General features: G+C 39.2%; 1 protein-coding gene across 11 annotated transcripts in view; it reads left to right on the plus strand.

Annotated features, from left to right (window-relative positions):
* rnf220a (ring finger protein 220a) overlaps nucleotides 1–12,342 on the plus strand; it is a 492,773-nt gene that overhangs the window by 16,163 nt on the left and 464,268 nt on the right. The gene's annotated exons all lie outside the window — the stretch shown is intronic.

A 12,342-nucleotide genomic window follows, 5' to 3' on the forward strand; every position in this document is an offset into this window, starting at 1 on the left:
TTCTGATCAAACTGAATGTAAACTGAGCACTCAAAATTTAGAGCAATAATTCAGAATGAGATCCTACAATAATCCTGTCCTGAAGAACTCCTTTGAAAATAAAATTCCACGTGTAATATTTAAAATGCTTGGCAAACTTACAATGATGTGGTTTGGCCTCCCATTCAGGGCCACCATCTTCGCTATGTTTCTACGTTAGGTATTCATAGTTGCGGTATCTTCATCTGACCTCAGGTTGGAGCACTTTCTGCTGCTCAGTGTGGGAGTGTAGGTGGGGTTAAGGAGATTGCTGGTACCTAAAGCGAGGTAGAGACGCAACATAATTCAAGACCTAGATTCAAAATATGGTGAATATGGTGACCGGGGAAGCCAGCCACCTTAGAAAGTCTTGCAGCAATTATTAGTTAAAATAAATTTGTCAGGTCAAGGGATTTTTTATTTGGATAAAATAATTATTTTTGTCAAATGGAACATATATAAAAGAGTGTGTTCTATACAAAAAGAAGCTGAATATTAAGTAGCCCTTCTACAAAATAAATAAATTTAATTTAATACTCATTTTTGCTTATGTTTCTTGTTGGTTATTGGAAAGTTTTAATTGGTTAATCAAACACAGTATGATATCTGAGACCCAAAGGCAACTCTGCTGCCCCTCGAGCAATGAAAAATACAGCAGTTCTGTTAGGGATATAAATAAAGTAAATGTTGGTCACACAGTTACATGGTTATCCTGGAAAAATAATGAAAATAATAAAATTGATCGGATTTGGTCTTGAATTTTCCCAGTCTGAGAGACAGTCATATGTTGAAAAGCATAAGATATTTGATAGCAGCCACATCTTTTGTAAATTACATGAGGATTCAAGAGGCTAAAAATGACATGTTGGGTCTGTGCCGTGAATCTGAGATGTTGGCTTATGAAGCCCACCTCTTGTCTCTCGGAGCATAGAGAAAGAGGGAGAAACCCTGAAGTTCTACTAATTTCTTGCTCATTTGACAGATTGCAGAGCAGTGAAATGGTGGGACGGACTCCCACCGAGACAACACAGCTATAACCAGGGGATAGTTTGTGTAGCAATTGTTTGCTCTGACCCTCAAAAGCTCCTGATCTGTAACCGTGAAATCTCTAATCTCACGGTGGCAGGAGGGAGGAGTAGAAATCACACATTCCACTGACACACAAAATTATTAGAATCATGGCTTATCTTGTCTAATCATACACTAAATATCTGATGCAGATAAAAGCATATCATGGATTCGTCCTTGGTTTATTTTCAGGATATTCTATGAACAGATTTAAAAATCCAATACAAGTTAAGTAGATTAGAGTTTACTAAAACCTTAGCATTATCTTTAAAGAAAAGTTTAGAATAAAAACATTGCCATTCAAAATGTGTTGAATGTGCGACATTGCAGAAAGAAATCTTAAACTTAATTGGATTCAAATCATTTAGGAACAAAATAATAAAGATTTTGTTTAATGGTTCCTGAAAGATCATTTTTTTTGTCTTTCTCAAAACATAAAATGTACAGAAATAACAGTACATATCTGGTTGGGTAATGATTTAAAGGCCAAAGTTGTTTTTCAAGTTTGGAAAAATTATTCAGCAATAAAATGGTTTGAAAGGTAAATGTTTTAAAAATAACAAAAGTTTGCATCTTTTGAATTCATCATCTGGCTGCACTGTATCTAAACATTAAATTTCTGTTTCTTTAGATTTGTTTCTGTTAAACCATTTTACATACGATCTCCCCCTCTGTTGTCTGAACAAATGTTTGAACTGTTGAGTGAAAAAAAAGGGATAGAGCGGAAAAAAAGCTGAGTGCAGATGGTGTAGTGTTTTCGATGGCCTTCATGCAACCAAGGGGTGTTTTCCCTTCTCTTCCTCTATTGTGCAGAAGTTTCTTGAGTGGGTGTGAACGTTCTCCCCTCTGTCTCACTTTGTCTTTTTCTCCTCAATGCACACTTTCAAGCCTTTCCCCTTGTTAAGTCCAGTGTGCAGTGTCGTGAATTAAAAATGAGTAGCGAGAGACGCTATAAAATAAACTCCCTGGAATTGTGGGTGGCCATCAGGAACCCAGACAAAGCTAAACCTGAAAAACAAGACACAGGCAAAACACAATTTATAAGAAGGGGGAAAAAAAATCTACCTGAAATGTTTTTTGTTTGCAGCTAGAGATTTTTTTCAACAATGTTTCAATGTTAGTCTGGTATTAAAATGCAATATGCCATGGATTGAGCATCAAAAGGATTTTAAGCACAGAATTTCAGTGGGTGTTTTGTGTGTGTCTGCAGCATAAATAATGGTAACTTTATGGTTATTAGGTGCAAGTGAAGACACAGTGGCATACAAGCGAAGAACACCAGCTCGCCTTCAAAAGAAACAGCCTGGCATAAAATGTTCTGATAATTGCATTACTGTGGGGTTTAGTCTTTTTTTGTGTCTGATTTGTCCCTTAAGCCAGCGTAACGCTTCTGCTGCTGAAGGAGAATGTGAACTGCAAATCGTAGGCAGAGCGTGAATGACACTACATGGTACACTGCTGCTTTTTCAAAAAAAATCTTTCTCTCTGACTCCTCTGCCACTGCCATTCAGCTACAGCCCCTTCCCACTCCCCAATTCCTTCCTGCTCTCTCCCCACATGTGTGCACGCACATACACACAAAAAAAATATATGGCAAAATAAGAAGCTTCACAAACTGGGTTTGTGTGATTCAGTGTCAAGTTGAACTTGTGTATTACAGTTGGCAGCTATCTCAACCTCATAACAAGGAGAGATTGCATCTCTCATGTGAAGAGGGTTCCTTGGATGTGAAGTATTGGTTTTGGGATAGGTTAAGAGGGGCCACAGCAACATGAGGATTTCAAGCCATATATCCATCTGTAATCTGACAAGATGTTGCTTTTTTGCAGCCCCTGAGAGTTTGCTCAAGGAGGATTTTCCCAAATCTTTCTTTTTTGCTCTAGAAAAAAGGTTCTAAGAGTGCATATCATTTCTGAGTGTTGCCATTGGTATTAAAGGCAAGACTGTAAGTTTGGTATTTTAATCTCCAAGTAGGGCAGTGATATTCATATTTCAGTAAAATTCCTGTCTAAGTATTTCTGTTAATTTTACTGAATTGGCTGTATGGTTCTCAAAATGAAAAACGGGCAAACAGAAAGTGGATGAATGGTAAGAATAAAATATTTTCTTTAAGTTTAAAAAAAGTCCAAAGAAAAGTAGTATTTTACAATTTATCATTGCATTATTTAAGCTTGGTTTCCTCTATTTTCCCTATTTTCAGTGCTATCACTACAGCTTTTGGGGTGGTACTGATCGACACAGAGTTCCCAAGTTCAATCCTGATCTATTCTGAGTTAGTTGTTTTCAACCATGGGGATGATAATGGGGATACTACAATTGCCCTCCGGGAAACCTGTGCTAGGAGAAATAACATCCAAGTTTCTTGCTCCAAATCATATTGCAGGGACCCCTGGTGAGAAATGTATGTGTGTAGAAATTAAGATGGCTGGCTTGGCTACGATGCCCACATTTGAATAGTCTGCCATCTCTCACTATATAGGATCACAACTAATGAATGGCCACTCTGAGGTACCAGAGGCTGTCTGCATCTGAGGAACCACAGCCCAATATGAGTGTTCATCTTTAGAACAGAAGGGAAGAAAAGCAGAAAAAGGGTGCAGATCTCAATGCAAGTCTTTTTGCTGTCAGCAAGTCTTGGCATAATTCAACTTACTTTCTTTGCCCGGGACATGTTTTAGATTTGCTGTAAAGGCGACAGGGATGGTTGGTATGAAGAACAGTGGACAAAATATAATATTCTTAGTTGTTTTGCGCTTCTAAATCGGAAGAGCATTTTTGCATTTCATGAGACTGATTAAAACTTCTCCAACATTTAGAAACATTTTCCAGGGCACAACTTTCTTCTTGTGGCTCCTTGCTGTTACTTAACATCTACATCAGATTTGCTTTATCTTCAGCCACCGATTTCTGCAGGTTATAATGTTGACGTAAACTGTTACACAGTGAGACATTACCCGCCACTCAACCAGCACCACCACAGAGATACACTGGTAGTAATGTGTCATTCATTCCATTTAAATGTACTTCACGCCTGTATGATTTGCAAAATGTAGTGGATTACTTCCAGATGCTGGCCAGACTTTGAGAATACTGTTGGCACTTTTTGCTGGTATATAAAAAAAAATCAGTAACAACAACTCAGATTGTGCAGACAGTGATAAAACATAAATCCTTACAAACTTGTACTTTATTTATTCTTAAAAATGTTATTCTTTTCAATTGAGCAGATATTATATCTCATTCTGTTTCTAATTAACTAAGGTTATAACCATTAACAATAATTGAGCAGTTAGAAACACAAAGAAGACATGTAGAATATATGTGAGTGTGTTGGTTATGTTTTTCTCTAATCCCATTTGCTATCATTAGTCTAGTTTGAGAAGTTGACTTTCATCTTTTTTTTTACAAAATCATGTTTGGAAAAGGAATGGTAACAAGATGCCAGGTTTGTGTGTATTTAAGGTTAAGATGGTCTATAATCAGAGTGGCTCCAAGCTTATCAAGCCAGGGAGTGTTGAAATGCCACCAAAGTTTTCTGCCAAAGTGGCCATCACGCCTTGACAGTCATAATGTGGCCTGTCTTCTGACCCTTAAATGCACTCAAAAGGATCAGGTTTTCTGTATTATCCAAGAGCTTGAAAAGGACCAAGTAAAATGGGGCTTTTGTTAATTCTCTCTCTTTCTCTCTTTTTTTAAAAATCTAGTGATGACTGCTGTTTTTTATTGGTACGGAGACAGTGGTGACTGACTGTTAGCAAGCCATCTGTGCCAGCATTTAGATCGGTGCATGTAAGAACTGTACAGCGCTTGGAAAAGAAATCTTTTTAACCAGCAATATTCACTGCATTAACTCTTTTGTTAGCTCTTTGCTTTTAGTGGGCAAAATACGGCTGAACACTAAATTCGAGCTTATGTCAAATGATGCTTCGAAACCATTTGCATTTGTTTTTTCTTCCAGTTTTTATTATTTGTTTCATTCCCTGCCCTTTTTTTCCTATTTTACTCGCCCTTGCAGATCATTCACCACAACATATGCTTTTCCAATGGGCAGGGCGGGTGTTTTAGGCATGCTAACTTCTCCATGTCTGGCTTAATTAACAATGTTCTTCCTTGTTGATTGGCCAGTGAGATAGATGGCAAGAATCATTTTTTTGACTTTTCTTCCCACATGCCTTATTTCTGCATGGGGCTCCATCTAGTGGCCCACTTAAGGTTGATAAAACGCACCTGATTAGAGGGGGTGCGGTGGGAGGAGGGGGGCAAGGGTAGCTCTATGGACTCTTAACTCATCCTTTTGGTTGGAAGTCAGATGAATCGAATAATTTTAAATTCCTTCATTTGTGTTGAATCCAGAATACCTTGGTACACTATGCCATGTTGCTATACAGTTGAAGTCAGGCCATGGCTTCAAGCAAAATCAAGTATTGTCATAGCCGATGAGTCATGTCATTACTTTGATGGATGAAAGAGGGTTCTGCTCGAGAAAAGGATAATGAAAAGCTCGACTCTATGTTAAAAGATGGAAAATTTAAATGATCTGCATTGTGCTTTAACACCACCAATGGGAACACCATTGCTAACTCCTTTTTGCTGTGCACTCTGGGTAGGATGACATTAACATGACTGACCATCTATAGTCATGCTCTGTGATTTTCTACAAACACATTTCTGGCTTTTTACAAGTTTAGGGTCTTGCCTTAGATATTCTCTCGGAAAAGGTGGTTCTAGTGGCTCCCACAAGCATTCTGAGCATTTTACATTTAGGGGTGTGGTCGTACTGCCCAATTTTTAACTATACGATAGCGTAACTCAGCGGTGTAACAATAGTGTCCCTTTCTGATCTGAATTGAATATTTGTGTGCTTCTTCAATTTCTTCGAAGGCAGACTGAGAATATACTTGATATGATAAGGCTGATACAAATTTTAAGCTGCTTTATTTCACAGCAAGTAAACGCACCGAACAACAGTAATGATCAGATTCACTTACTTCAGCAGTACAGGTTGTCTTCACTTAATAGTTTAAGCTTTCTGCTTAAAGCCTGACTATCTTTGCAGCCTTTTTTGGACTTAACTGACTTCCTTCTTGAAGGAACGGTGATTTATTTCTAAGTCAGGATGGTGTGTGACTTGGAGGGGAACTTGGAGGTGATGGTGTTGCCATGCGCCTGCTGCCCTTGTCCTTCTAGGTGGTGGAGGTCGTGGTTTGAGAGGTGCTGCTAAAGAAGCCTTGGTGACGTGCTGCAGTGTATCCTGTAGATAGTACGCGCTGCAGCCATGGTGCGCCGATGATGGAGGGAGTGGATATCTAAGTCTGTACCACAAGATCACCCTCCTGTAAGATTATTTTCTTTTCCCTTTTCCTCAAGGTGGTGACCAATTTTGGGGGTATTGTATCACAGGTGCTAGCCACTCTCCTGCCCAAATTGCCATTCTTCATATACATTGACAGGCTGTTCAACCATGCAGGGCGTCACAGCTGAGCCTGATCCTGTACGCACTCAATATCCACACTTGTCTACTTTCATTTAGAAGTCACTGGCTAGCTGTCAGGAATGGGAGCTCTGGATGATTTTTTTCTTCCCCAGCTTAGAGTACCAAGCCCATTTTATAAAACCCCAAATGCTTCCCAGGTTCACATAAGTTAACTTACCTTAGGCTTGACAGGGTAGATGCAGAGAGGATGTTTCCACTCGTGGGGGAATCTAGAACTAGGGGGCATAATTTCAGAATAAGGGGGCACCCTTTTAAATCGGAAATGAGGAGGAATTTCTCCTCTCAGAGGGTTGTGAATTTTTGGAATTCTCTTCCCCAGAGAGCTGTGGAGGCTGGGTCATTGAATATATTTAAGGTGAAGATAGACAGATTTTTGAAAGGTAAGGGAGTCAAGGGTTATGGGGAGCGGGCAAGGAAGTGGAGTTGAGGCCAAGATCAGATCAACCATGATCTTATTGAATGGCGGAGCAGGCTCGAGGTGCCAATTGACCTACTCCTGTTCCTACGTCTTATGTTCTTATAATCGAAACTGAGGAAACTGAGACCTTCTGTTTGGCTTAGTGTTGTACTGGATAATGCCTTTACCCATTAGGCCATTGGAGGAGAATCCTATAAGATTTTTCATTGCATATTTATGTCTGAGGCAAACACTGAGCAGTTTTCTTATTTGATTGCAATTCAGCAATGGCTGACAACATATGAGAGGGTAGATCTACAAATATAAATAGTTCTAATCAGCATGCAATGTCAATATATAGAGGATAATAACTTGTAGTGATTCAAATGGTAGTAATTCAGTCAAGTGGTTCTCTCGTAAGCAAAGCTGGAGTGGTTTATGAATACGAATAAAACAATTGAAATTGAAACCTCTGCCCCCGTTTTTTTGGACGGCAGCTGTTGCTGATGATTCTGATATTCCCATTTACACCTCTAAACCCATCTTTTGTTTCTTTACTTGTCCATTTCTTTACCATCTTCTTTTGCCTCACATCATCCCTTTTGTCATTTAATCTCTCCTGTCTTCCACCCTTTCACAGACCTTCCCTTTTGTTCTTTCCTCCCATCCCCCCTTTCCCTGCCTCTGTACTTGCTTAAAATCTGTTACCTCTCTAACTTTCTCCAGTTCTGATGAAAGGTCATCGACCTGAAATGTTAACTCTGTTTCTGTCTCCGCAGTTGCTGCCTGACCTGCTGAGTATTTCCAACATTTTCTGTTTTTGTTTCTGTCAACTTGTTGTAGGCTATAGCATTTAATGGCTATGGCATTTTGAGGTTTTTTTCCTTAAAAGAAGACCGAGAAAATGGTAGTACAGGCTATAGGCCTGATTTTTGCGGGGGCAGCACCTGCGGGTCAGAAACTCATCATCTGACCTTGTGTGACCAATTTGCAGGGCACCCGAGTTTCAGGTGGACAACTTTGGGGGCAAAAACTAAGGCTATGCTACCAGCATCTGCAGGCTTATTTTAATGAATCGCTTCATTAATGGTCCTATGCCAAATTTCACATCTTTAGGCAAGCCACAACTCAAGCCCATTTTACACCGCAGCCAATTTCCTTTTCTATTGAAGTTAATGTAAAAGAAAATCCATTGCGGTGTAAAACGAGCTTCCAATTCGCTAGGAGTTCATTTCGTGTGACTGGCTAAGATCAATTTCAACCCATGGTATGTATTGCCCTCTGAACTACTGGTTCATTCATTACTCAATTCATTAAATATATTCAAGAAGGAGTTGGATATATTTCTTAAGGCTAAAGGGATCAAGGGATATGGGGAGAAGGCAGGGACAGGGTACTGAATTTGGATGATCAGCCATGATCTCATTGAATGACGGAGCAGGCTCGAGGGGCCGAATGGCCTACTCCTGCTCCTATCTTCTATGTTTCTATGCAGGTGTGCCTACTCCATGGATCAGCACAACCTTATTTTTGCATGTCTTGCAAAATCGGGGCTTATATATATTATGTATTATAATATACTGCACATTATGCATTTATAAGAATCTAAAGTATTATCAGAAAAAAATATATTTTAGATAAAATATGCTACTACTTATACTGTATGTGGTGTAAAAAATATCCTAAATACTATACTAAGTAGGGAAATTCATGATATATTATAAACCATTAAAAATATGCTATACACAACATTATATACCACAAAGAAACTACAGATAATGGGTAAAATATGCTGCACAATATGTTAAGATAATCTACTTACCTATAATATAGTGTATGGAACACCTATAGTGCATGATTTCCTGTCAGTAGCGGATTCTAAGTTACTAACATCCTTTATTTTTTCTCTAATTCAGAATTTGTTAAACCAGCAAGTGAAATTCACATTTTAAGATAAAAGCATAAAATCTACAGAATTCTTTATACAATTTTAACCAGAATAGAATGGCAAGTAAGTAGTATTTACTAAAGATTAATATTGTAAATTGGCTCGCTACTTGTATTGAACATTGAGTCAGATTTCATGGAAATGGATTTCAGGAAAGGACTGGACTGATTTGGCCTAAACTCAGGATTGCCAAGTTACTTCAAACTGGCTTCAGAGTGCCTCCATTACTTCTTTTGTTTGTTCCTTAAGTCCTGACAAGAGAGCATTCAGAAGAGAGAGTGGAGAGATATCTGGTGAGTTGGCACAGGGACATGAGCCAGAAGCACAAGACTCAGACAACATTAAAATACGGATAGTTAGTTCTTTTTTAGACTGAGCCCTGACTGGCTGTCTAGCTTCTGTAATATTTCTCCTGCCTGGCAGCAAGATAAGTGACTTTCTTCCTCAAAGTATTCTGTAGGATACTCGATGTAAAAAAATGAAAAATTAAATTTTGCGGAAGAAATTGGAAATGTTATACAACTTTTTGTAAGGATTTTTCAAATTAAATTTTATAGCTTCGGTGGGCTATTTCTGGAATAATGGAAAATGCTGTAAGCAATTTTATATAAAGGCAAGGCTGAATGTAAAATGACACATTGTTATTTAGTAATTGCATTTCAGTTTTGATTTCAGCATTTGACAAATAGTGACAAACTTATATTGTTGAACAATAATACATTTACTATGGTTGTGTAGCATTGCAATTTTTTTCTTGTTAATAAAAACATCTTTTATAACTGCTTGATTAACAACAAGAAAATCATTACTGAAATTCTTCATCTACACTGATTTTATTGAACATCTTTTTGAAAAACATACAAAAAAGTTATCTTACTATACATTTAAAAAAAAAAACTGCATACCTCAATAATGCAATGCCATTTCTTTCTTAAATTCTTTTCTTTGGAATAACCTTGAAAAAAGTTTTTTTTAAAGACATATTCAGTGAAAACAGCCTGCCTATTCAAAGAGAATGCCAGTATCCAAAGGGTTAATTCTTTACTGAAGAAGGGTTTCTTCATTTTAGTATTCTGAATCATTCTTTTGCATTTGATGGCACCAGACTTAAGTTTTACAATTCAGCTGTTTTTTTAACATGATGGACTGAAAGTGGGTGTAGATTATAGCTCTCACACTTCTGCTGGCTATCAGGCAGTCAGTAATGGAGGCCTAGCCACTGGCATGATGTGAAACTAATGGTCATAATTGCCCTCAGTGTTTGACAGGGCCGCTATCACAGCTCTTGAAAACTCTATGTTTAAAGCAAGATTTACAGTAAATTACACCATAATGGTGAAACGAGCAGTATATCCGCACACACATACAAACAGTCTTCCTGCTTCACTCGAATCGTATCTTTCCACTGCAGAGCCTGGCTATATACCTAAGTGATACGCAGGTATAATGTTTGACAGTTATTAGATTGTTAAATGCTGGAGTGCATTTACACCTCTCGCAGTGCAGAAAGGTAGCTGATCACTAGAACATGTAATAGAATTGGAGTCCTAGAGTTAAGAAAATAAAGTTATGCTATCACGTGAATGTAACCTTTGAATATCAGCTAAAGGAAGTACCAAGTGCCTGGAAGATGATTGATAATAAATAAGGTTGTCAAGCAAATAGGCAACTATGGACCCATTAGTCTTACTTCCACTCCATGTAAAATACTGTAATCAATTATCAGGAGTAAATTTGAGGACTAGCTGTACATCAATAACTTAGTTAACAGCAGTCAACATGGATCCAACAACAACAACTTGTATTTATATAGCACCTTTAACAAAGTAAGACGTCCCAAGGCGCTTCACAGGTGCGTTATAAAACAAAATTTGACACCGAGCCACATGAGGTATTAGGGCAGATGACCAAAAGCTTGGTCAAAGAGGTAGGTTTTAAGGAGCATCTTAAAGGAGGAAAGACAGGTAGAGAGGCGGAGAGATTTAGGGAGGGAATTCCAGAGCTTAGGACCTCGGCAGCTGAAAGCACGGCCACCAGTGGTGGAGTGATTAAAATCGGTGATGCGCAAGAGACCAGAATTAGAGGAGCACAGATGTCTTGGAGGGTTGTGGGGCTGGAGGAGATTACAGAAATAGGGAGGGGCGAGGCCATGGTTGGATTTGAAAACAAGGATGAGAATTTTAAAATCAAGGTGTTATTTAACTGGGAGCCAATGGAGGTAAGCAAGCACAGGGGTGACCATGCTCGATCAGCTCCGATGGACGGGTTACATCGTCCACTTGCCTGATACGAGACTCCCAAAACAAGCGCTCTACTCGGAACTCCAACATGGCAAGGGAGCCCTAGGTGGGCAGAGGAAACACTTCAAGGACACCCTCAAAGCCTCCTTGAAAAAGTGCAACATCCCCACCGACACCTGGGAATCCCTGGCCCAAGACCACACAAAGTGGAGGAGAAGCATCCGAGAAGGCGCCGAACACCTCGAGTCTCTTCGCCGGGAGCAAGCGGAAGCCAAGCACAAACAGCGGAAGGAACGCACGTCAACCCAAGCACCCCACCCACCCACCCCTTCAACCACCGTCTGCCCCACCTGTGACAGAGACTGTAGATCCCGCATTGAACTCATCGGTCACCTGAGAACTCATTTTTAATGTGGAAGCAAGTCATCCTTGATTCCGAGGGACTGCCTAAGAAAAAGATGGGTGAACTGGATTTGGTACGAGTTAGGACAGGGGCAGCAGAGTTTTGAATGACCTCGAGTTTATGGAGAATAGAACGTGGGACGCCAGCCAGGAGTGCGTTGGAATAGTCAAGTCAAATCCAGGGGATGATCCTTCCTGTCTAACCTCCTCAACTTCTTTGAGGAAGTGACAACTGAAGTGATTGTTGTAAACGCTATGACATGGTATACCTTGACTTTCAAAAAAATTTTGATTAATTAATAGCCTTTTGTGTGGAACTTTATGTCAAAATCGTGGAGATTTATGGTAAACTCTGAGAATGGATAAGAAACTTGCTGAAGTGGAGGAAACAACAAGTACTCCTTAAAAGAGTTGTGTCAGAGTGGGAGGAAATACTAAGTGAGGTGCCTCAGGGCTCAGTGGTGAGACCACTAACATTTCTAATTTACAGAAGTGACATGAATTCAGAAACTCAATGCAAAGTGGCCACATGTGTCGATGATGCCCAACCCGGTAGTGGAATCAAAAGAGGCAACTCAAAAATTACAGAATGAGTAGGACAGTATATGTAAGTGGACAAAACAATGGCAAAATAAATTTATTACAAACAACTATGAAGTGCTACACATAGGAAGGAGAAATACAGAACACACGTACTCCATGGTGTTGAAATAGCTAAAGATGACGCTAAACAAGCCAACAATGCAGAGCAGCAATTGACAAAGCTAATAGGATG

The sequence above is a fragment of the Somniosus microcephalus genome, chromosome 3 (genome assembly GCF_052327205.1).
Source record: "Somniosus microcephalus isolate GS21.2 chromosome 3, FLI_Smic_1.0, whole genome shotgun sequence".
NCBI classification, from domain to species: domain Eukaryota; kingdom Metazoa; phylum Chordata; class Chondrichthyes; order Squaliformes; family Somniosidae; genus Somniosus; species Somniosus microcephalus.